General features: G+C 40.1%; 2 long non-coding RNA genes across 3 annotated transcripts in view; one reads left to right on the top strand and one right to left on the bottom strand.

The window, feature by feature from the left end:
• LOC148149415 (uncharacterized) overlaps positions 1-6,609 on the bottom strand; it is a 43,987-nt gene extending 37,378 nt beyond the window's left edge. The window contains exons 1-2 of the long non-coding RNA XR_015757766.1: positions 6,546-6,609; positions 5,315-5,376 (exon numbers count right to left, since the gene is read on the bottom strand). This is a non-coding gene — a long non-coding RNA (uncharacterized LOC148149415). The remainder of the gene's footprint in view (positions 1-5,314; positions 5,377-6,545) is intronic.
• LOC122553660 (uncharacterized) overlaps positions 1-24,166 on the top strand; it is a 154,650-nt gene that overhangs the window by 84,291 nt on the left and 46,193 nt on the right. The window lies entirely within an intron of this gene.

Below are 24,166 nucleotides of genomic sequence, written 5' to 3'. Positions count from 1 at the left end.
GCATGGGAGGAGTCTAGCCAAAGGGTTGTGGGTGGAGTGTGTCATGGGTTCAGACTAAATTGACATGAAATTGGCCTGTGGCTATAATAATTGGGATGCATTGGGACAATTTGGTATTAAGTTGACATATGGGCTGTACAGGTGAATGGAGTTGGGTGTAGGTATGAGGTGCCTCCAGAGGAGGCAAGGGGTGACAAGACTTAATATGGATAAGGCTTGGGAAATGTGCTGGGGTAAGGGTTGATATGTTGTTTTTATTGTAACTGGGATAACATGCCAGAGCATGAGGTGAGCCTTTTAACCAGCACCAACCCTCCCACTTGGCAGCCAACAGCCCTGTGGTTGCCTTCACAGTGTTTCTGGGAGAGTGGGTCCTGTTAGCATCCCTCTGCTACCCGAATGAAAATCTGAAGATTCAGGGCATTGTCTGCCCCGTTGAGAACTTTCCTGATTCTACTTTCCTTATGTATGAGCAAAAGACTTCGGCTCTCTGAGTGTTAAGGTGGAGGAAAATAGTAAAGGAGAAAGGAAGATCTGTATCAGTTTCTGCACAGTAATAGTATAAAATATGTCACATGCTGAATGTAGCTCAAGGCTCAATTGATGAACTTTATGTATTAGGCTAGTTTTTGTGTTCACTTAGTGCTGACGACTGATGTGGCCTTTAAAGAATCTCAGTTTAAAGTTGCTCTGAGGTGCAAAGGTTTATTTTAATGAATCTGAGCATTGTCACTTAAATGTCAGGTATATTATTGTCCTTTACTTTTTATATAAGGGTAATTACAATGTCAACAGGAAATATTTTCCCTCCTACTGGTGAAGGAACCTCAAGGCTGAGGATGTTAGAGGCCTGCCGTTAAGCTCATTTAAATAATCTTTTAGAGGCTCCTGTCTGACAGCCTTGAGCTGTTTGCAGATGCCTGAGATGCACTCCAAACAGTTTGGATGTCTGCCACCATTATTTAAATAGATACGACTCTCAGGGCTCCAGAATTTCCTGTCGCATCTCTGGCACAGTTCCAAGTTGCACTGCATTATCTACAGATGATCAGTCCCTTAATTATAATAGCCATTGTTATATAATGCACATACAAATATGAGCATAATCATGAAATTTAAATCTCAAAACATAATCGATATTCATAGAAAAAGTGGAAATAGAAGTTTTATTTGATATTAGTAATACACTTCAAATCATCACCATGTATCCCTACAGTCAAGAGAGCAATAGGACAGGCGATTCTCTTGTAGGGATGTAACCAAGCATTGTGCACTGCATTGTATGCCCTTGTAGTTCTACCAGTGATCACAAGGAACTGGAACCTGTATTTATAGGGTTTCAGAGTGGTCCTCTCTTGCCATTGCCTGTGTAGAGTTATTTTCAATAAAGCCTGTTGTTCACCAGTGAGTGTGGACCTGATCTTTGCTGGCAGGAAAGCAAAAGGTTTCGATCAATATAGCTCACATAGCAAATTCAGCCAATGATGGACAAAGTCTTTCCTTTACTAGATCCTCTAGATCATGTGATTGGTCCTGACCAGACTTTGTAATGAATAAACTGGTGTTAGTGGTTAGCAGCTATTAAAAAGCTTCACATCTTGATAAGAACAGTTTAGCGTATTGCTATAGTTTAGAGCAGAATGATGCTGGAAAAGCACAGCAGGTCAGGCAGCATCCAAGGAGCAGGAAAATTGATGTTTCGGGCAAAAGCTGAAACATCAGGAATAGAAGCAGGAAACCTCCAGGGTGGAGAGATAAATGGGGGTGGGGTCGGGATTGGGTGGGGCTGAGGAGAAGGTAGCAAAGAGTATAATAGGTGAATGGGGGTGGGGATGGAGGTGAAAGGTCAGAGAGGAGGTTGGAGTGGATAGGTGGGAAGGGAGATTGGCAGGTAGGACAGGTCATGAGGACACTGCTGAGCTGGAAGGTTGGAACTGAGGTAAGGTGGGGGATGTGGAAATGAGGAAACTGGTGAAGTCCATATTGATGCCCTGGGGTTGAAGTGTTTTTTGATTAGATTAGATTCCATACAGTGTGGAAACAGGCCCTTCGGCCCAACAAGTCCACACCGACCCTCTGAAGAGCAACCCACCCATTCCCCTACATTTACCCATGACTGATTCACCTAACACTATGGACAATTTAGCATGGACAATTCACCTGACCTGCACATTAGATTAGATTAGATGACTTACTTACAGTGTGGAAACAGGCCCTTTGGCCCAACAAGTCCACACTGACCCTCCGAAGAGCAACCCACCCAGACCCATTCCCCTATATTTACCCCCTCACCTAACACTACGGGCAATTTAGCATGGCCAATTCACCTAATCTGCACATCTTTGGTCTATGGGAGGAAACCGGAGCACCCGGAGGAAACCCACGCAGACACGGGGAGAACGTGCAAACTCCACACAGACAGTTGCCCAAGCTGGGAATCGAATCCGGGTCCCTGGAGCTGTGAGGCAGCAGTGCTAACCACTAAGCCACCGTTCTGAGGCGGAAGATGAGGCATTCTTCCTCCAAGCGTCAGATGGTGAGGGAGCGGCGGTGGAGGAGGCCCAGGACCTGCATGTCCTCGGCAGAGTGGGAGGGGGATTTGAAATGTTGGGCCACGGGGTGGTGGGATTGATTGGTGCGGGTGTCCCAGAGATGTTCCCTGAAGCGCTCTGCGAGGAGGCATCCAGTCTCCCCAATGTAAAGGAGACTGCATCGGGAGCAGCAGATACAATAAATGATATTGGTGGATGTGCAGGTGAAACTTTGATGGATGTGGAAGGCTCCTTTGGGGCCTTGGATGGTGGTGAGGGAGGAGGTGTGGGCGCAGGTTTTGCAATTCCTGGGGTGGCAGGGGAGGGTGCCAGGACGGGTGGGTGGTTTGTTGGGGGGCGTGGACCTGACCAAGTAGTCACGGATGCAGGTGAAACTTTGATGGATGTGGAATCCACCAATGTCATTTATTGTATCCGTTCTGTGAGAAGTGTTCAATACTAACTAATTCAGTGTCTGACTTAAAGAACATACTTCAACCACTCTATTTTAAGTGAAAAATCACAAAACACCATGTTATAATCCAACAGGTTTATTTGGAAGCACTAGCTTTTTGAGCGCTGCTCGTTCATCAGATAGTTGTGGACCTTTAAGTGAGTTAGGGAGTATGACTTGAAATAGAGTTGGATGATTAAGGTAGTTAAGAAGTGCAACTCAAAATAGTGTGCTGGGAGCTAATAGTTAAGAAAGTTGAGGGAGGAAGGGAAAGAGAGGCTCCTTTGCTTTTGCTTTGCCAACAACTTCAACATTCAGGAATTGGTTCTTACTCTGCCACTGGAGAAGAAACTAATTATCTAGTGGGCATCTGGTAAGTGAGTAAGATTTATTCTATGCCTAAGATTCCAACCACAACTGAGGTTATGGTTAATAAATATATAAGAAAATTATTTTATTCAAATATATATTTAATTAAGTGGACAATTAGAATTGAATAATGATGGCAAGATGATGAGGTTTTACAGCTATAGTATTGGAAATTGCTGAATGCTGGTCTAATCCAGTGCATTGTGAAGTTTGAACACCTTCAGCTCAGAGTTCCTGAGCTGGAGGATGAATTACAGATGTAGCAATGTATCAGGGAGAGGAAAAACTAATTGGATTCTTTGTACATAGAGGTGGTTATACCTCTTATGATACAGTAATTTGATTTGAACAGTGTTAAGGGTTAGGAGAGTATGATTGTGAGTGAGACACGTAAGGAGACCTGAAATGTTGAAGAACAGGCTGCTTAGCCTTTGCAATTATCCAAAAGATGTCAGATTTGTTCAGTTTACTTGAGAGATAAGAATTGGGGCTGTAGCCGCAGATGAGCTAATTGACCATGGCGCCAAGGTGAGGAAGCCATTCAAGTGGGGAGTACAGAAAGGCATAGAATGGTGGTAGAGTGACAATATAATCAAAGAGATTGATACTATTCTCTGAGTGAGTCCAAATGGCTGTGTTGCCTGCTTAGTACTAAGGTTTGGACCATGAACTCAGAGCTGGAGAGGAGCTTTCAGTGGGAGAAGGGTGATTCAGTCATGGTGGTCCATGTAGATACCAACCATATAAGCAGAACAAAGAAGGGTTAAAGTAAAGAAGTTCATTGCCTTGTTGATGATGGTGCACTTACAAATTATGATGCAGTTCTGGCAATTTTCTTATCTGCCGAGGAGCTGCCACATACTGAAACAAGTGTTACAGATTTCACCAAATATGGAAAATGCAAATTATATCGTAGGAGTGGTGGGGAATTCATCATTGTGTTATGTCCAGATTGACTTCAGATTGTTCTTCATTCTTCTTTTTGTCCATTAGATTCTTCACTGGATCAGAGTGGGCTAGTGATAGATAGGAGAAGGAGACTTCCAATTTGTTGCTATCCTCCCAAAGCCATTATGAGAGTTTGAGTACTGGAAAGTTAATGCTTTAATCCATTTTTTTTGATTGATTATCAGCACTGTACAAATCAGAACCTGAGGCTGGGAAATGTTACCATTGTACTCCACCAATGTGATTTATCGCTCGATGATGATAAGGGAATACATAGATCCCAGATATCCTCCAGGAGTGCAGAGAATACTATTGGAGATTAACGCCTCGAACCTTGTTGGGGAGGGGTGAATGTAGAGTGACATTAGGAAGCATGGAGTTAAGGGTTGAATGTTAATCTTTAAAAAGGCAACAGAGAAGTAAAATGCAGTGATACATGATGTAAAGAATTAACTATTGATCTGCTGGGTATGTGCATAAGGAATTATGTCATTGAAATGTAAGATCATATGGAACTGGAATCTGCAACTGTAAGGTTTCAAAGATTACCCCTCTTCCTATCTCTTGCATGCAGTTGTGTTTGATAATGCCTATTACTGCTGACTCACCTGAATGTGGATCTAATTTTACTATAAGGCAGAACCAGATTACTTGCAACTTCATCACCTTATCCGATTCCAAGCTGCGTTTTCAACCCTACAGTGTCTTCATACCACATCTAACTCTGCAACATTAAGGCAAGGATTGAGGTGTACACTATATGTCTCTATCTGGACCTTGTGCCCAACTTCATGATTTTCAAAAAAGGTGTTACATTATCTGAATGGGTGGAGCTAATGCAACTTCAACATTAACTTTGTCAGAACCTTTACCTTACAACAACTTCCCAATAATTTTTTTCTCCAGAGTTAACATTCATACATGCTTGTATCTAATTACTTTTACATTTACCATTACTTCATCTCTTAAATGTCTCTGACTTCACAAATTCAACTGTCTGGAAGTGGCTTACCTCTTAAAACAGACTCCTGAAATTTCTGCTGAAGTTGTTGTTTAAGTTATGCACATCATAATCTGAGAAAAAAGTGTAAAATATGGTGAGGACCTCATAAATTACCCAAAATGCAAAGGTGAGAATGGAGTCTGCGGAGAGTGGTGTTTGCCTTTCTGATTATAACACCTTGAATAGGTGTCAAACTTGGGGTATTTAAATTAGAGCTTAAAATTAAATATATTTGATGTTATCTTTCCCATTCATCTGGCATTTATATTGTACACCCTGTAAAATGTCATGGATTTTTGAAAAAGAATTAACATCTTACTTGGCCTTGTATTCCAAACCAGTTCCATTGCATGCTATACTGATCGGATTTGCAGTCGTTCTGGCAATGCACAACATTTCAAGCACAGAACTGAAAAGGATATTTTGTACCAACTCATTCTCAGGGTAACTGATATGCTTTTATTAAAATAATTTTATTAGAACTCAACTTTTGTCAGTCAAATTGCTAAAATGTATCCACTTTCTAAAAGGAACAGCTCTGGCAAAGTCTTATCTTGGTCTAACACAGAAATGATTAATAATGTTTTCAAGAAAGGGGATATTGGAATACTTTATCTGTAACTAGTCCAGTCATTGCCAGACCTTCCCCTCTGTACATTTGTAGTGTATCTCTTTCAACATAGAAGAGATTTTGCATACTGTTGCTAGCAAACTCCTGTAATAAGAGAGAAGAAAAATCACTTGATATTAGTGTAAATAACCATATCACTGGGATGTTGAGGGAAAATTTGACTCCAGTGAGTTCTGACAAGAAAATCAATTGTAATCATTTCAAAACCATTTGGCACAAGTTAATGTGTTATGTGATAATAAAGACTTTTTCAAGATTATTTATTTTACCATAAAATCATGTTTAATATATGACAAAAGTTTTGTGTTTAAAAAAATACACATGGAATTGTTATGCAAAAGCAGTTCAAATACAGCCACTGGGAAGAAACAGAGGACGCAAAAGAGGGTAAGACATTGTGCCAAAAGCAATAGAAATAGATTTAGATGTAAGGAGGAGTGGTACTAAGGTTAAGGACAATATTCAAGGCTAAAGTATGTGTGGTTGAAAATTCAGCAGAAAAAGGAGGCTAAGGCCAGAAACACAACATGCATAGTAAGGTATTTCTGTCACAGTACTTCACTGCATGTCTTTTCTATATTTTTACGAGACCACGAGAGTACACCTTACCTTTAAGAGATATTGGCTGCCTATAAGTGGTATTGCTCAAACCGTTCCATGAGTAATCCCAATAGGCTGATAACCAATCAAAGATGTATAGTTAGAAATGGCTGTACTCCTGAGTCAGGATAACAAGCTGTTGGCACCAATTTGTCATGGTTGTCATGACCACATTAAATATGCACCAGCTCTCTAAGCACTTCTTTCAAGTGTGGTAAAATTTCTAGGTCTATGTTTATTCAAATGAAATTTGGAAGGGCGAGTTTGAAATAAGACACTGCTATCTGCTTCTGAAAGGAACAAAGGGTTGTGGATTAAAACAATAATGCTCAGATAATAAAATACTAGGTCAAGGAAAAGTGCAAGCTTCTGTTTGTATTTTTACTCATAAACAAATGGAATCAGATCTCGGTTGCTTTTGTGAAATATTGACGTCAGCGTTCACCACCAGGAGAACAAATCTATGATTGTCACAGCCATTAAGAGAATGACTGACAGGTATTTCAAAACTGTTGTTTCAGGCCTGACCTAGTAGGCATCTATGTTGACAGCAAGGAGCTGCTATTCATATTCCAATCCACTGGGATTATAGAAATAATTAATATTATAATTACCAGCCTGCTGGGGAAAAAATCAGCAGGCTTCTTCAAAGGAACAGGCATGTGTGAAAGGTTCCCCACTGATTTGGCTAAATTGGCAGCTCTGTGCTTGAAGGAATTCTTAATCTAGAGTCAAATCTGCAAGCCATGTTAGGATCCCTCAGTTTAGCTTTGTTTTCAGCTAAAGCAAACCTGACCGTGTTAAGTAAAGCAAGAATGCTGTGACTTTCCAAAAACATTGTATCATGAATTTGTTGGAAAACACATCTTGACCAGGTAATATTCCCATTGTTGTGGACTAATCCGATATCTTATTGGGCAGAATAATGTGGGCTATAGCGGGTCGGAATGGTGTGGGCTGTAGTGGGTCGGAATGATGTGGACTGTGTGGGAAAATATGGCAGATTGGTACAAGACGACCAGCAAGGCCTACCTTGTTGTTGGGAGCAACTCACTGCATTTGTTATGCAATAGCAGGGCACTGAGGCAAGAGCCTGACTAGGCAGCAGCGAGTTGTTAGTGAAGAGAAATCCTTGCTTGTTAAATACCTCATTAACTTCACATCTCACCTCATTTAATGTGCAGCTTCCTGTGTTACCAAATGCACTGAATAAACTAGATATTGAGAATTCTTTGATGTGGAAGTCAGAGCGGAGCTAATACTTGGTGAAATCAACTTGCTGCCAGCTGTAAAGATCCTCCATGTTGCTCAGCCCAAAGCAGCGTCTCAGTGCTAGATTCATGGACACTGGCTGCACACAACCCTGTTCACAGACATTGGCATCAGGGAGTTGTCAACTCCTTATAACCTTCATGGCCCCTTGTCATAGGTGCACTTGCATGCACATGGGAAGGACAGACCTGAATGGCAGGGTGCATTATTGGTTAATATTGAGAGGTTGCAGGAAGAGATTGTATGCGTGTGTACAGGTAGCCAGCTCATGAACTGAACCAGGCTGCATCTCAGGACTGCTCAATTGCTCTCACAGCGCTTACTCATATAGTGTCTCCCTGTGTGCTCACAGCATCCATGCTTTACCTTGAATTATCATTTCATTCCTGTAAGTATCTTGTCAAGAGTTTAAGGGCTGTCGATGTCGACGTATTCAAGTGCTTTATTGAGCAGAAACACAGATTGCTTGTCAATAGGAATCTATCAAGGTTGGCTGGGGGAAGAGGGGGTGATAGCTCATATTGCTATCTGGAAGACCAAGACCTAATCTAACACCCACACCATGTGCCAGCTCACTGCATGGCAAACACATTGCACATTTACTTATCCAAATGACCATGTTGGAAAGTGGACAGTGGCTAGTCTTCAGTCTGGTCAACAGAGGGCCAAGATCGGTCTGGTACTGACAGTCACAGGCACAATGTGCACTCAGTCCAGAGGCTTGACCAAAGTCAGTAATCTGTTTGGGCCAGTCACAGTCAGGGGACATGTCTGACCAATGCAGGTGTAGGCAACAACCAGCTCGTCATATATATTCAGCTCGAGGAGTTGGGGAACCACATACTGACAGGGAGCTGCAGACAAAGTTGTTGGGATTGGGTCAATCATGACTAGGGCTTCTCAGTGAAGTCAGTCAGAGGTCTGGGCTGAACACAATCCTGGTGTCCATTTATTGACTGCTGAGGAGGGTACCAAGGAGGCCCTGTAGCTGTATGGTGGAGGGGTGGGGGGATTTGGGGAGGGTGGAAGGTATTATTGACAAAAGATGTGGGGGAGTCAAAGCTTGGGTGAGGAGAAGCAGAGGCATTTGAAGAAATGGGGACAAGGACAGTGACAGGATGGGACTCAAGTTGTATGGGCGGAGGGGGTGTGGGAAAACAGGTGGAAAATCTCAGTGAGCATGGTAGATACATCATCCTGGGACTGAGGGTTTGGGAGGAGACTTCCAAGGGGCAGGAAGAAGATGTTGAGGAGGAAGAAGTTCTCCTTGTCTATGTCAAAGCTTAGCTGTGTCAGGCACTATGAGTCAGATAGGATATGATTGACGCCAGGTTCCAGTAAATGACAGCTGGGTGCGGCAGATCATTATGGAATATATTCTGGATTAGTGGTGCTGGAAGAGCACAGCAGTTCAGGCAGCATCCGAGGAGCAGTAAAATCGACGTTTCGGGCAAAGGTCATTGGCCATGATGCACACATTTGGTTTGTGTTTTGGGGTGAATTGAAGTGTCAATAATACTGAGAGTAAGGAGGAACAAGTAGATCAAACTGAGAGGGTGTTCAGTGCAAAAAAGACAAAGGAAATAGTAATGGTGGTAAAGGAGATAAAATGAGGTTGGAATGAGAAGAGAGGGATACCACAAAGACAGGGTAGGTCGCTCTTGGGGTGCATTAGGTAAGTCACGATGAGATACTTCACCATGTCTCATGGTGGAAAACCCTCCAAAAAACTCAGTGCAACTCATGCTTAGGCCAAGAAATGTACGATTCGACTCATTGTACTCTGGGTCTTTTTACATTTATTTAAAACACTATTTATTTTAATTGCTGTTAAAATGATCTCATCAATGTAGTCAGTCTAGTCAATAAGAGACAATAGTATTATTGACATTTTGTTTCATGCTACCTTTATATCTTTGCTAAAAAAAATCCAATACAATTTGCATCAATTCTTGTGCAATCAATATAACTGAATGCACAGCTTTGGAAATGTAATAGCCTTTATTTGTTTGATATTGCTGTTTTTGGCTCTGACCTTGAAAGTAAAGTGCAGTGTCACACTGTGCTAGGGCCTTAATGGATCCAGTATCCTCTGACAAAGTGGTGTTCACTCAACCAGTTTAAGAGGCAGCCACAGTCACCTGGTCAAGTACAATTCAGGTTGGGTAATAAATGCTTGCATTATCACTGATGCCTACATCCCAAGAACAATTTTTTTAAATGCTTGCAATTTTACACTTGTGTTACAATAAGAAAGTTCTGAGCCTAAATTTTTGCCTGCTCGATTAGAATTTATTGGATTTATGTTCGTTCTTGCTGTTTAGCCATGCACAGGGTTAATTTATTTATTAAATATTCCACATCAAAGGTACAGTGCCTGTTCAAGAAAAGGCAGTTTAATGCATTAGTATTTGTTATTGGTTTCATTCCATTCCATTCCCTGATAACTGACGGTAAAAGACAGATTGCTTTCAAGCAAAATCAGATCATTCCCAACACATGAATGGAAGATCAGCAAAGATAGTTCTTATTGCATGTAGTAACTTGCATGGTAAAGAGTTAACCAACATCACAGGAAAAGCTCCTTCCATCAAAATACAAAGGACCGATCCTGAGACGAGCTAACCAGAGTTCTGTGGCCTATGAGTTCCTCATATATCTATTAGACGTCTACAGTGCTTCAGTGATTGTTCTGAGCATTAACAGCATGTAGCTCAATTAATGTTTGCTCAGTAAACATTTAATAGGAAGGTACACCTTCCATGAGAACATGTGACAACTTTAATATTGATCTTTGCATATTGTCAGAATTTTGAGATTATGATGATTTACAACCAGACCTAATTAGAGTAAATGTTATCACCAGAATTTCTGATTCATCTCTTTTAGAAATGTTATAAGCGAAAGTGAATCTTGTGCTGGAAAGGGGGGTAGGTGATGGGATACTGGCATTGTTGCAGGACCAGGAATCTAGAGACCAAGGGAATGTTCTGGGACCTTGGTTTGAAACAATCTCAGGAGGTGATGGAATTTGAATTTTAAACAATCTGGATTTAAAATTTGAATTATGGCAATGAAACAGCTATCATTGAAACCAATTTCATTCACTGATATCTCTGAGGGAAGGAAATCTACTGCCCTTACCTGCTTGGGCCTACAGGTGACTTCAGACTGCAAGAATGTGACACATTGGCCTCTGAAATGGGCTAGCAAGCCAGTCAGTTGTATCAAACCAATAAAAGGCCTCAAAATAGGAATGAGATCAGACAGATAGACCACCTAACAATGAGCTAGGCACTGGAAATGCCAATAGCAAACACTCAACCCTGAAAGTCTGTTTTACTGTCATCTGGATCTAGTGCCAAAATTGGAAGAGCTGTCCCACAGACTTGTCAAACAACAACTTGACATAGACATTCTCTCAGAATTGGACCTTGTCGGCCATTTCTCAGGTAACACCAACCTTGCTGTGGGGCAGAACATACCTAGCAGAGTTAGTGGTATACAACTGGGAGGGAGTTCATAGAGTCATAGGGATGAACAGCACAAAAACAGACCCTTTGGTCCAACTCGTTGATGCCATCCAGATATCCTAACCTAAACTAGTCCCTTTTGCCAACACTTGGCCCCTATCTCTCTAAACCCTTCCTATTCATATACCCATCCAGATGCCTTGTAAATGTTGTAACTGTACCAACCTCCACTACTTCCTCTGGCAGCTCATTCCACGCATGCACCACCCTCTGCATAAAAAAGTTGTCCCTTTTAAATTTTTTCCCTCTCACCCTAAACCTATGCCCTCCATTTCTGGACTCCCCCTCTCCAGAGAAAAGACCCTGTCGATTTACCCTATCCATGCCCCTCATGTTTTATAAATCTCTATAAGGTCGCCCCCTCAGCCTCCAATGCTCCAGAGAAAACAGCCCCAGCCTATTCAGCCGCTCTCTATCACTCAAATCCTCCAACTCTGGCAACATAGTTGTAAATCTTCTCAACTTTCACAACATCCTTCCGACAGGAAGGAGACCAGAATTGTGCACAATATTCCAAACATGGCCTAACCAATGTCCTGTACAGCTGCAACATGACCTCCCAACTCCTATACTCTATGCTCTGTCCAAAAAAAGAAAGCATACCACACGCTTTCTTCATTATCCTATCCATCTGATACTCCACTTTCAAGGAACTGTGAACCTGCACTCCAAGGTCTCTGTTCAGCAGCACTCCCCAGGATTTTACTATTAAGTGTATAAGTCCTGCTCTGATTTGCCTTTCCAAAACGTAGCACCTCATATTTATCTAAATTATACTCCATCTGCTACTCCTCAGCCCACTGGCCCATCTGATCAAGATCCTGTTATAATCTGAGGTAACCTTCACTGACCACAACTCCTCCAATTTTAGTGTCATCTGCAAACTTACTAACTAAACCTCGTATGATCACATCCAAATCATTTATATAAATGACGAAAAGCAATGGACTCAGCACTGATTGTTGTGGCACACCACTGGTCATAGGCCTCCAGTCTGAAAAGAAACCCTCCACCACCACCCTGTCTTCTACCTTTGAGCCAGTTCTGTATCAAATGGCTAGTTCTCCCTGTATTCCATGAGATCTACCCTTGCTAACCAGTCTCCCATGGGGAACCCTGTTGAATGCCTCACTGGAGTTTTTGTAAAAGTCCTCAGCATTGTCTTTGGATTCTATGAAGTCATATGGCATCAGGTCAAACACAGAAAAGGAAACCTCCTTCTGAATACCACATACTGCCATTCCACAGCTGATGAATCAGTACTCCTCCATGTTGAGCACTACTTGGAGGAAGCACTGAAGGAGATAAAGCAGAATGTGCTATGTCTTTAACATCCATCACCAAGTAGCTCAGCAGCATCACTACTGATCGAACTGATCGGGTCCTAAAGGATATTGCTGCTCTGTGGCAGATGGTGAAGGAACTAAGGGGGAGAAACATATTTGACCCCATCCTTACCAATCTGCCGGCTGCAACTGCACCTCTATCGGACAGTATCAGTAAGAGTGACCACTACACAGTTGTTGTGGAGACCACATTGTTACTATATTGTTACTACTTTACATTGCATTGTGTGACATTATCACAGTACTAAATGAGATACACTTTGAACAGATCTAGCAACTCAAGACTGGACATCTAGGAAGTGCTGTGGGCCATTATCAGCAGTGGCTCAACTGTACTCCAGTGCAACCTGCAATCTCATGGCTCAGTGTATCTTCACTCTAATCAGTACCATCGAGACAAGATATCACTCTGGTTAATGAAGAGTGCACATGGGCATGGTGAGCAGCACCAGGCAGGTGTCAACCTAGTCAAGTCACACACAGGACTATTTACAGACAACATAAGTAGCAGATAGCTAAGTGATTTTACAACCAAATCAATCAGATCTCAGCTTTGCAATCCTGTCAAACTCAGTTGTGAATATGGAGGACAATTAAACAACTCAGTTGAGGTGGAGACTCCTCAAACATCCCATCGCCAATGATGAATGGGCCCAGCACATTGGTGCAATAGAAAAGGCAATTATCTTCAGCAAGAAGTACAAAATCCATCCTGGCTTCTCCAAAGGTTCCCAGTATCACAGATGTCGTGCTTCAGCCAATTCAATGCGAATTCAAGAACAGTTGGAGAATGAAGAATGTAGGAAGTCAACCAACCTGAAGAATCTCACCCAAATGTTTAAACTTTCTAACGTAGAAAAGCATGAAAACACACAGTGGACCAGCACAAAATGTGCTTAAAATTCTTGAAACTAATCTCTCACTTCCAGTTGAAGAGTTAAAGGAAGTCAAATAAAAAGAAGCAACATTCAGTGATGTCACGCCCATGCAACTTTTGTAAGAAAGTGGCACATCTCCAGAGAATACACAGTTATTAAAACAAAACCATCAAATCACAGAATAAATAATGCAGATTGCACAGAGGTTAACACCTTACAGCACGTACTTTTGGAGGAAAATCCAGAAAATCCAAATCATACCTTCATGAGAACGCACACCATTAGATGATGATACACCAACACAAAGGCAGAAATCAACCTTTCCTGCAGTAATAGCAGATTCGTCAGAACCAGGCATGACATAGACCATACAGGTTAATGGTCATCCAACTTGTCACTGGGGTGAGTGCTACTGCTTTAGCTGATGAAAATCCTTTGTTGAGGAAAATGAAACTAAAGTCTTCTGATCAGGCTACACAATGCAGACAAAATGCCGTTCAAAACTGCTGCAAGTACTATTAAAATAAATATAGAACAAAAGTGTCTGATATTAAAAACTAAAATGTTGCACTTGAGATTAAAACACATGGTATTCTTTTAAAATTCTGTGCTATGTTGGAAACCTAAATCAGTTCAACCTGCAAATACCAGTGATCATTGTACTGGAATTTAACGAGAAAAAGGCTTCGTAGATCTTTATAAGAATGACCACAGAACCAAAGAAAACAAATACCCAGCCTGACATTTATCATGTTCGTGTATGACAATTTACATGCCTTACAGGTTTGGAGGAATTATTCAGTTGCCTTCTAACTACAGAAAAGTCTACAAAATCTGTTCATCCGATATCCTTCACAAAACAATCAACCAAAAATTAGTGTTAGACATTGTTACAGCCAGTTCAGCTACTTAAAAGCAATATCGAAACAAATCAAATCAGCTTTACTGTCCATAATTGAACCTGAAAAAAACCATTATCCAAATGAATATGAGCAAGAATGGAAGGATATATGAATCTAATAAGTAAAGCAACATCAAGAGGAGAAGATTCATTCTTTCAGAAGTGCAACAATCTTCTCTGACACAATTTGAGGAAACTAAAGATCTTCCAAGGAAAACAAATATTCAACAGTGACATCTACACCAAAGAGCTCTAAACAATTAAACATCCACCATGATTTCAGTGCGGCAAGGAACTGTATCTGAATGTTCCAACTTCTGGCAGCAAATTTTCAATCCAAATGAGAGATTTGGTAGGAACTACTTACTTGACTTACTTGAATTGTACAAAGAACTTAAAAAACAGAAAAATAGCTTGAGGGACGAGCTGTATCATGTATTTAATACTGAAAAGGTTAACTGACATCATAAGATAAGCTCCACCTATTACAGTCTAAAGAGCTGTGCCTAGAAGGTGCTAACCAGGCAAGTTCTGCCTCTGTTCACAAGAGGGTCTATTCATTGTTCGTACTGTTAACAGCATGGAAATAAAATAGTAATGTATACTTAAGCTTAAGGTAAGCCTGATAGTCTGTTGTTATATCTTAGATGTAATGTAACCAGCTCCGAAATTATATTAATAAACTTCCCATTTAACTAAGACCAAGACTATCTTCTAGCTGTGGACATTATGAGGGCATCCTTCTCCACATAATATCAGTAGTTCGACAATACCAATAGGAAGGATTCATAGTGGTGAACGTAGTAACAATAACCCAGGATGTTGCCGGGACTGAAGGGTTTGGGTTGTGGGAGAGGCTGAATAGGCTGGGGTATTTTCCCCTGGAATGTCGGAGGCTGGAGAGGGGGATGGGGGGAGACACCTTATCGAGGTTTATAAAATCTGAGGGGCATGCTTCGATGAATAGTCAAGCTCTTTTTCCCAGAGTAGATAATCTATAACTAGAGATATAGATTTCAGGTGAGTGAGGAAATATTTAAAAGGGACTCGAAGGGCAATTTGTTCCATACATGCACCACCTTCTGTGTAGAATGGACTGCCAGAGGAAGTGGAAGTGGGTGCAATTACACCATTTAAAATGGGTGTAATGAATAGGAAGACTTTAGAAGGATATGGGCCAAATATTGGCCAACGGGACCAGATTAGTTTAGGATATCTTGTCGGCGTGGATAAGTTGGACCCAAGGGTCTGTTTCCATGCTGTATAGCTCTAAGACTCTATGACATTCACATTTTTGGATTCTATCAACATCCTTGAACTTATTATTGCCCAGACCCTGAATTTGACAAACCATACATCTACAGTGCATTCAGGCTTATTTGTCATGAACATCATCATCCAATGCCAAGAAGATATTGGGCCCTGAAATACAATGGCCCTTTCTGCCTGATGAGCCTCTGGCTTGGTCTTATAGTCCGGTGAATAAAATCTTAAGTGCTGGATGTTCCACCTACTAGGCTATAGAAATGGTTTTGGAGCCTAGCTACATGAAATGACTCCTATTAATATTTATGCAGGAACTTCAGGATAGGACATAACAAAATCAGAAATAAGCACAGAAGTTGGTCATTTGGCCTCCCAAGCCTGCTATACTTTTCAATTAGGTCATGGCTGATTTGATTCTAACCTTAAATTTGAATTTCCTGCCTGACCCCCCCCCCCACCCCCCCACACCGCCCCCCCCCGCCCCCCCCCCATATACATGTTGCTTCCCTTAGACGTCAAAAATCTGTGGAACTCAAACTTTGATGAATTTAATGAACCACTGTCCATCACTCTCTGGTGTAGAAAATTTCAAAATTAATGACCCACTGAATAAACAAATTCTTTACCTCTGTCTCAAATAGGATTTATTTTGAAACTGTGACCCTGACTTCTCCATTTCCCATGAGGAAAAGCATACTTTTAGCATTTATTGTTAAGCCCCTCCAGTAGTTTTTTTATTTCAATAGCATCACTTCTCATTCATTTAGGCTCCAGTTAATAAAAGCCAAATTATCTCCTCCAAAAACAATGCCTTCATTCCAGGAATCAACCCAGTGAACCCCCCTCTGAACTGTAGGTGGAAACATCTGTCACCTGGCTTTGATGGATCCCAGGCAGAAAAAGTCTGCAAATTGTACAACTTAGAACTTAGCTTCCAATCTGTGTGCTTTCCACTGAGTGGAGATTTTAAATTGCTTTCTGCTGTGCCTTATTTCCTTTCTAATGCATAATATCCTATTTAATAGCATAGTGTCTCAAACAAGTATAATAATTTATTAACGTGTTATTCACAGCTAGCACCACTTCCGTGCAGGAGTGTACCCTGGCATTACATCTGCCTTTTTAATTGCTAACTGAGACACCTTCAAAGCCTATTAGAGGACTGATCTTATTTTTTTTCTGCTCTGGAATTGTTAAAGTTATCACTCACAAATTTTTTGTCCTATGATTTACCTCCATTTGTTCGCATTAAATGCCATCTGCCAATCCTTATCTCAATTACTAAGTTTCACCAAAACTTTTTCAACATTGTCTAATTGTATTAAGCATTTTCAATTCCCACGTTTTTTTTCATGGACAAACTGACAGTGGGTGGAATTTCTCCCTTTTGGGAGAGTATCAGTGATAGATGGGGAATGAAGATATTAAATCTCTCTTTGTCAGTTATTTATAAAATGATAAAATGATAAAGAGGATCTACGAGCACAGAAATCAATCAGTTTCTAATCTCCTACTCAAGTAATGCTTGACTATAGCTATATCTTCATTGTGCTTTCACAAACTTGCATATTATTTGCACTGCTTTTCTTATGCTATTAGTCAATATATTGACTATCAATCAGTTGGGAGATAATTAATGAAGTATCGATAGTGGAGGGAAAACATAATTGACTAAATTAGCATTGCATACCAATTGCACACTGTGATATCAATTTGAAAAATCCATATTGATTTCTGTTAATCTATTTTAATTTTCATAGATATGAGTGAAGGTAATCATGTTATATATGACTTAAATATTTTCTATTACTTCAGAAGGCATTAGGTTCAATAATTTTAAAAATTCCTTGACCTCTCAGTTGTTTCAATTCTACTTCCCTATTGAAACACTAAACAGTATGTTAATATTACATTAAGAAAGCAACAAAAAGCATGAAAAGTAGATTACGGTGATGTTAGAAATAAGATAAAGAAATGACCAATTTGAGCACTTGACTCTTCCCTGCCTTATGTAAGTAGATTGTGGCTGATCTTCTGCCTCAAAGCCAATTTTCCATACTATCCCCATAATCCCTAGAATACCTTAAATAACCAGAAGGAACGTTTGGACTTTAAAGTATTTGCTTATTATGTTGGGTAATTTTGAGAAGGTGTTTCTTTTAAAAAATATCTAGTTTGATCAGTCCTCCTAAAAATTGACCAAATCAGAATGTGTCAAGATAGCAGGAACCCTGTAGTGTTAATGGACGATTGTTAATACTGTGTTGGGTCTATGAACAGGAGTGCAAACATTGAAGGATGAGAGCTTGTTTTTAGTTCAGGATAATTAAGGATTTATTTTACCACAGGAAACCCAGAAACTGAAAGTTATTGAGCATTTTGGAAGGAACTTGATTTGTGTCAAACCACAATATATTTTTTCACCTGGAAAGGAGTATAGAATCATTCTGCGGATAAATATTTGAGTGAAAAGTTAGTTTGCGCAACTGCCAGACCAGGAGTGTTTGGTTAGAAATCTGCAGTTTATTGAAAGCTGAAGAAATATAAGATTTCAGTTTTGGGCTTTTGAATTTGGAAGGAAGAGATCTATAAATCTGTCCTTAACTTTTTGCTGGCTAATATGGGCAGTGAAGTTTAATGGCTGATGAAACTGCAAATGTCGAGGATGAAAAAACAGATAGATAGGATTGTCCAATTTTGTGTGATTTATACCATTGAATCCTACATTACTCTCATAAACGATGGAAATTAACTCATCTGAAAAGAATCAGTTAAAATTGCAGACACCTCACTAAAATATACATATGTTAAATAGATCAGTAACATTACTGACTTCACATCTCACAAATGCCGTCATTAAAAAAGTTTTTAACATAGACATCTTCTGTATTTATATTCTGTCATTAAATTCACAGGAAGCTTCGCATAAGTGGCATCCTTCTGTGAGAATCTTTACATGAGAACTTATTTCTTAATGGAGTTTTGTTGCTGTTGCTTTGAAAGTTTTTGAATACATCGCGCATATAACCCATTAGAACAATTTGAGAGATGATTTGGCTGAATTTAATGGCTATTCAACAACGTAGTTTTTGGGAAAAACAACACGATGAAAACATGGCAACAGTTCTGAGCCCTGGAATAGCGCTTCCTTTTTTCCACAGTATCACTTCAGCATGATGTCTTGTGTTCATGAACCATTGAAATTCCAGTATGATTTATGTATGTGGCTCCCTGCAGAGAAACTATTTACCTCAGAAATATTATCTTTTCGAAGTTATAGTTCTGGTGCTATTTTAAGGATTTTTTCACATGTAGCTGACGTGAGATGTAATGATATCATTGGTCAACACCCAAACTGCGTTCTGGTCAAGGAATGATTAAATCAATCACAGGACAATTGTTTTTGGGATTATCATGGAGCCAACATTGATTTAAACTCAAAACAGTTTAAAAATACAACCTTTTCTGTGATTTATATGTTCAAATTAATAGAATATATCATTTCATCAGATGGCCTATAAACACCACGAAACCAATGTATTTTATGGAACAGTTTCTTTCCAGCTAATCTTTGTTTTATGAATAAGAATGCCGAGGAGTGATGTATAGATGGCATTATTGTAGTTACTACTTTGATAAAGTCACAAGCATTTGGTGTTTTTTTGAGTCCATAATTGCATCTCGTAACAGTGAAGCAGCTGTTGTGTTCCTTGTATTTCAAGGGAATAATATGCATTTACATTTTTTTCTCAATACATTTTAAGTTTCATTACAAGAGCTTGGCTAATGGAACTGATGAAGTACCTGACACAGTCTAATAGTTCAGTTTCTATTCTGTTACTATGGAGACACTGATGCATTTTCAGATTCCATGGTTCTTGGTATTATCTCAGCTGTGAATTGCCTTAATTATATAAATGCACTGTAATGCATACAAGCTCTGAATTACAACTTACCTAATACAAAACCAAATACTGCTGTTGATAGAAATCTAAAACAAAAAAAGAGAAAACCCAGGAATCTCTATGGGTTTGGCAGATTCTGTGGTATGAAAAACAGAAGCAATACATCTGTTCTGATGAAAGGTCAAACATCTTCATGCTGAATTATTAACTCTTGTTGTTGCTACCAGGTTCCTAGGTTGAGTTTCTTACACCTCACTTGAATCAGTTAATGTGTTCCCACACTGTCACAGACATTCAGTTACTAACACTTAACAAATAAGGGGTAAGAACCCAAGTGCACTGTGAAGAGTCAAACACTAATCAAAAACCCAGACACCCAGAAGGTTACGATATGAGGTAACTGTTGTAGGAATTCAAAATAATTTGGGAATTCCATTGGTAGGGGAGTGATATTAGTGTGAGAGAGAATGCCCAGGGGTCAGTCATGCAGTATGTACTATCTCTAATTAACTGCAATAATATAGATTCAGAAACTCAAAGCAAATTGGTCAAAATTTACATAAGGTATTAAAGTAGGAGATGCAGTGGAATCAGAGAAACTGATCAGAACTTACACTCCAAATATTTAAGTGGTTAAGACAATGGAAGATGTAATTTTCTGCAGGTAAATGTAAACACCACATATGTGACAAAACAGACAAGACACAGACTCAGTGACTGGTGTTAATTAAAGTAAAAATTTCCATCTTATTATTGATCAATTTCAATGTAATGTTAGGCCAAATAATTGTTCCTCTTATAGAAGAATCGCTTATAGAGGAACAATGTATGTGCTATTATCATGGGAGAGGAAGCCAAGCAGCAGTAATGCATGGATGAGCCATGGATCAATGAAGGAGCATAAAAAGCACCAAATAACCTGGTAAATGTCTGGACAACACAGGTCATATGAACAAATGTGCATTAAAAATGTGCTTTTCATTGGAGAGACAATAGAGCACTCTACCATATACAGCGTGGACATTTCAGCCATAGTCATCAATTGACCATGTTCTCCCTATTCTGTGAAGGTTTTACTCAATCTTAAAGCCACTAGTTAATTTAAATAAACTATGTGAGATTTCATGAGTACTTACATGGAAAGAAGTATTTTCCTTTAATCTCAGAGTCAGAGTAGCCACATATATGTCACATTTCTTGTGTAAGAAGTCAAATACTTTTCATTTTTTGAAATAGATTATTGCTCCTAGAGACAGCTGCATAGATGTAAAAGTGCAGCTAACTTCATAACAGATGCAATTTCCATTAATGGGATATCCAAAACTTCACTCGTGAGGTTTAGACTATGAGGAAAAAAATACTAACGCTGCTGCAGTTATTTGAAGAGCAAGAGGAGACTTTTGAAAATGTAACATATCCCTATATGTAACATATAAATATACCATAAAAGATAAAGTGCACTTTGGAAAGGTCAGTTTCCCCTTTGAAATTGTTAAAAGTATACATAAATGTGTATAAAAAGGGAGTAAGTTCAGTGAAACTGTTAAACCTTCAAGTCATTTAGATTAGATTAGATTCCATACAGTGTGGAAACAGGCCCTTCGGCCCTACAAGTCCACACTGACCCTCCAAAGAGTAACCCACCCAGACTCATTTCCCTCTGACTAATGCACCTAACACGATGGATAATTTAGCATGGGCAATTCACCTGACCTGCACATCTTTAGAATGTGGGAGGAAACCAGAGCACCCAGAGGAAACCCACACAGACACGGGGAGAATGTGCAAATTCCACACAGATAGTTGCCCAAGGCTGGAATTGAACCTGGAACCCTGGTGCTGTGAGGCAGCAGTGCTAAGCACTGAACCATCGTGCTGCCCACGTGAAGATTTAAATCTCCAAAATTTAAAATTTTTGAAAACATACATCAAGTTGCAATTGCAATTGTTTGGAATTTCTCACTACCTATTGACATAAGTCTGAATGTTATCATTATGGGATTAATGATAAACAACATATTATCACAGTAGGTGGACTGTAGATACAGATTCATCCGCAACTCAAAATGAGTATGATATCTTTAATGTGGGATAGAAGTATAAACTTGCAATTTCATACAAGATTATGTACTTAAAAACATGTTTGTTTTGTGATTAGAAGCAACCAATTATGATACCATACAATATTTGGCATTGATTTCAAGAGGATATGAGTACAGAAGCAAAGATGTCTTGCTGCAGTTGTACAGTATCTTGGTTCAACATAGAAACCATGGATTTCTAGAGACTAATGACATTAAGGGATATTGAATAATGTGGAAAATATAAATTGAGGAGATCAACTATGATTCACTTGAATACCAGAGTAGGGTTGAATGGCTAAATGGTCACTCTTGTTCTTAAATATCTGAAGGAATGTAAATATATTTAATGGATTTTCTATGATTGAGGGCATTTTCTAATAGATTGTAGTCTGTATTCACACTTAAAGTTTTATTTTATTTCATCCCACCATGGCTTTTGAAGTTTGCCCATGGTGGATAGTCAAGGAGTTGGCATGGAGGATGCAAGGGAAAACGGTGGTGGGTAGGGTTGTGGGTAGTCATGAATTAGCAGTCAGTTTGCATAGGTACTATAAGGAGCCATAAGGTTAGGTATGTGTAATAGGTGGGCAGAGAAGGTATAAGGAGCCATGTGCAGAAGTATAAAGGGGCATAGGACAACTTGGAGGACCTGAGGTGTTTAGGGGGTCTTGAGGTGACATGAGTTGTCATAGATGATGTATCCTGAATATGCAAATGACTGTGAGGCATGAGGGCTGTTATTTATTTTGCTGGTTTAATTGTAAATGTGTCAATTCCCAGAGCTTTGAGGTGGACCTTCTCAGGTTCACTCCTGTTAGTGCCCAGAATCGTCACCTACAGATGGCAGCACTGTAACAACATGGAATGACATTTAACAGCATGCAGTGTTAGTTCAATGTTAGACAGATAGACTTTCCCCGACCCATTTATTCTTCCCATGGAGTTCACCCTGATCCAAGCAAGATCAAGGATGTTAGAGATATGTCCACTCCAGTGGGTAAAGAGGAATGGCCTCTTTGCTATATAATCTCAACTTCATGGAAAAAATATCTGTGATGAGATATTATCTCAAGAAAGTCATTCCCTATATGCAGAAAGACAACCACATCTTCAATTCCCTCAAACAGGTGCTATCAGCAAATTCTTGCCAACAGCAACACTATGACTCAGTGAAGGCATGATCTGGAAATAGATGCACTGCAAAAAGGTCTAGGCATTTTTGTTTAGTCACTCATGAGACATGGGTATTGCTGAGTGCCCAGCATTTATTGCCTATCTCTAATTGCCCTTGACAGTGGTGCAGAGTTGTCTTCTTGAACTGCAGTAAATCATGTGCTGTAGGTTGACCCACAATGCCATTAAGGAGGGAATTCCAGGATTTTGACTCCATTACAGAGAAGAAATGGTGATAAATTTCCAAGTCAGGACGGTGAGTGGCTTAGAGAGGAACTTGCAGGTAGTGGTGTTCCCATGTATCTGCTAGCCTTGTCCTTCTAGATGGAAGGGGTCGTGGGTTTGGAAGGTGCTGTCGAAGCTGATTTTCTGCAGTGCATCTCGTAGATAGTAGATGTTGCAGCTACTGAGCATTGGTGGTGAAGGGAATCAATGCTTTAGATTAGATTAGATTATATTACTTACAGTGTGGAAACAGGCCCTTCAGCCCAACAAGTCCACACCGACCCGCCGAAGCACAACCCACTCAGACCCATTCCCCTACATTTACCCTTTTATCTAACTCTACGGGCAATTTAGCATGGCCAATTCACCTAACTTGCACATTTTTGGACTGTGGGAGGAAACTGGAGCACCCGGAGGAAACCCACGCAGACACGGGGAGAATGTGCAAACTCCACACAATCAGTCGCCTGAGGTGGGAATTGAACCCGGGTCTCTGGTGCTGTGAGGCAGCAGTGCTAACCACTGTGCCACTGCGCCACCCACAAATGGCATTATGTCCAATAAAGTGGACTGCTTTGTCTTGGATGGTGTCAAGCTACTTGAGTATTTTTGGAGCTATGTTCATCAAGAAACTGGGGAGTATTTCATCACAATCCTGATTTGAGCCTTGTAGTTGGTGAACAGGTTTTGGAGAGTCAAGAGATGAGTTACTTGTAACTGTATTCCAAGCCTCTGACCTGCTTTTGCAGCCATATATTTATATGGCAAGTCTAATTAGATTTTGGTCAATTGTAAACCTTCAGGATGTTGGTACGGGGGGATTCAGTGATGGCAACACCATTGAATGTCACTGCAACTTTCCAGTCCTATTGGTTTTGGTCATCTATTCCAATATAGATTTGAGATGTTAGCTCTGGTGTTTTGTATCATGCAATTATACACCTATTTTTTTGACAAGCGCCTCACCATTGGATCAGAGCATAAGCCACAAGAAGTGAACTGTGGTAAATAGCTGATGCGTGCACTGCCATATTTACAGTATTTGCT

This window comes from Chiloscyllium plagiosum, unplaced genomic scaffold (genome assembly GCF_037043375.1).
Source record: "Chiloscyllium plagiosum isolate Xiang-an unplaced genomic scaffold, Cpla_swu_hap1 HiC_scaffold_8, whole genome shotgun sequence".
Lineage (NCBI taxonomy): Eukaryota > Metazoa > Chordata > Chondrichthyes > Orectolobiformes > Hemiscylliidae > Chiloscyllium > Chiloscyllium plagiosum.
Note: the sequence above shows the minus strand (reverse complement) of the source record. Positions and strands in the feature narration are given on the sequence as shown.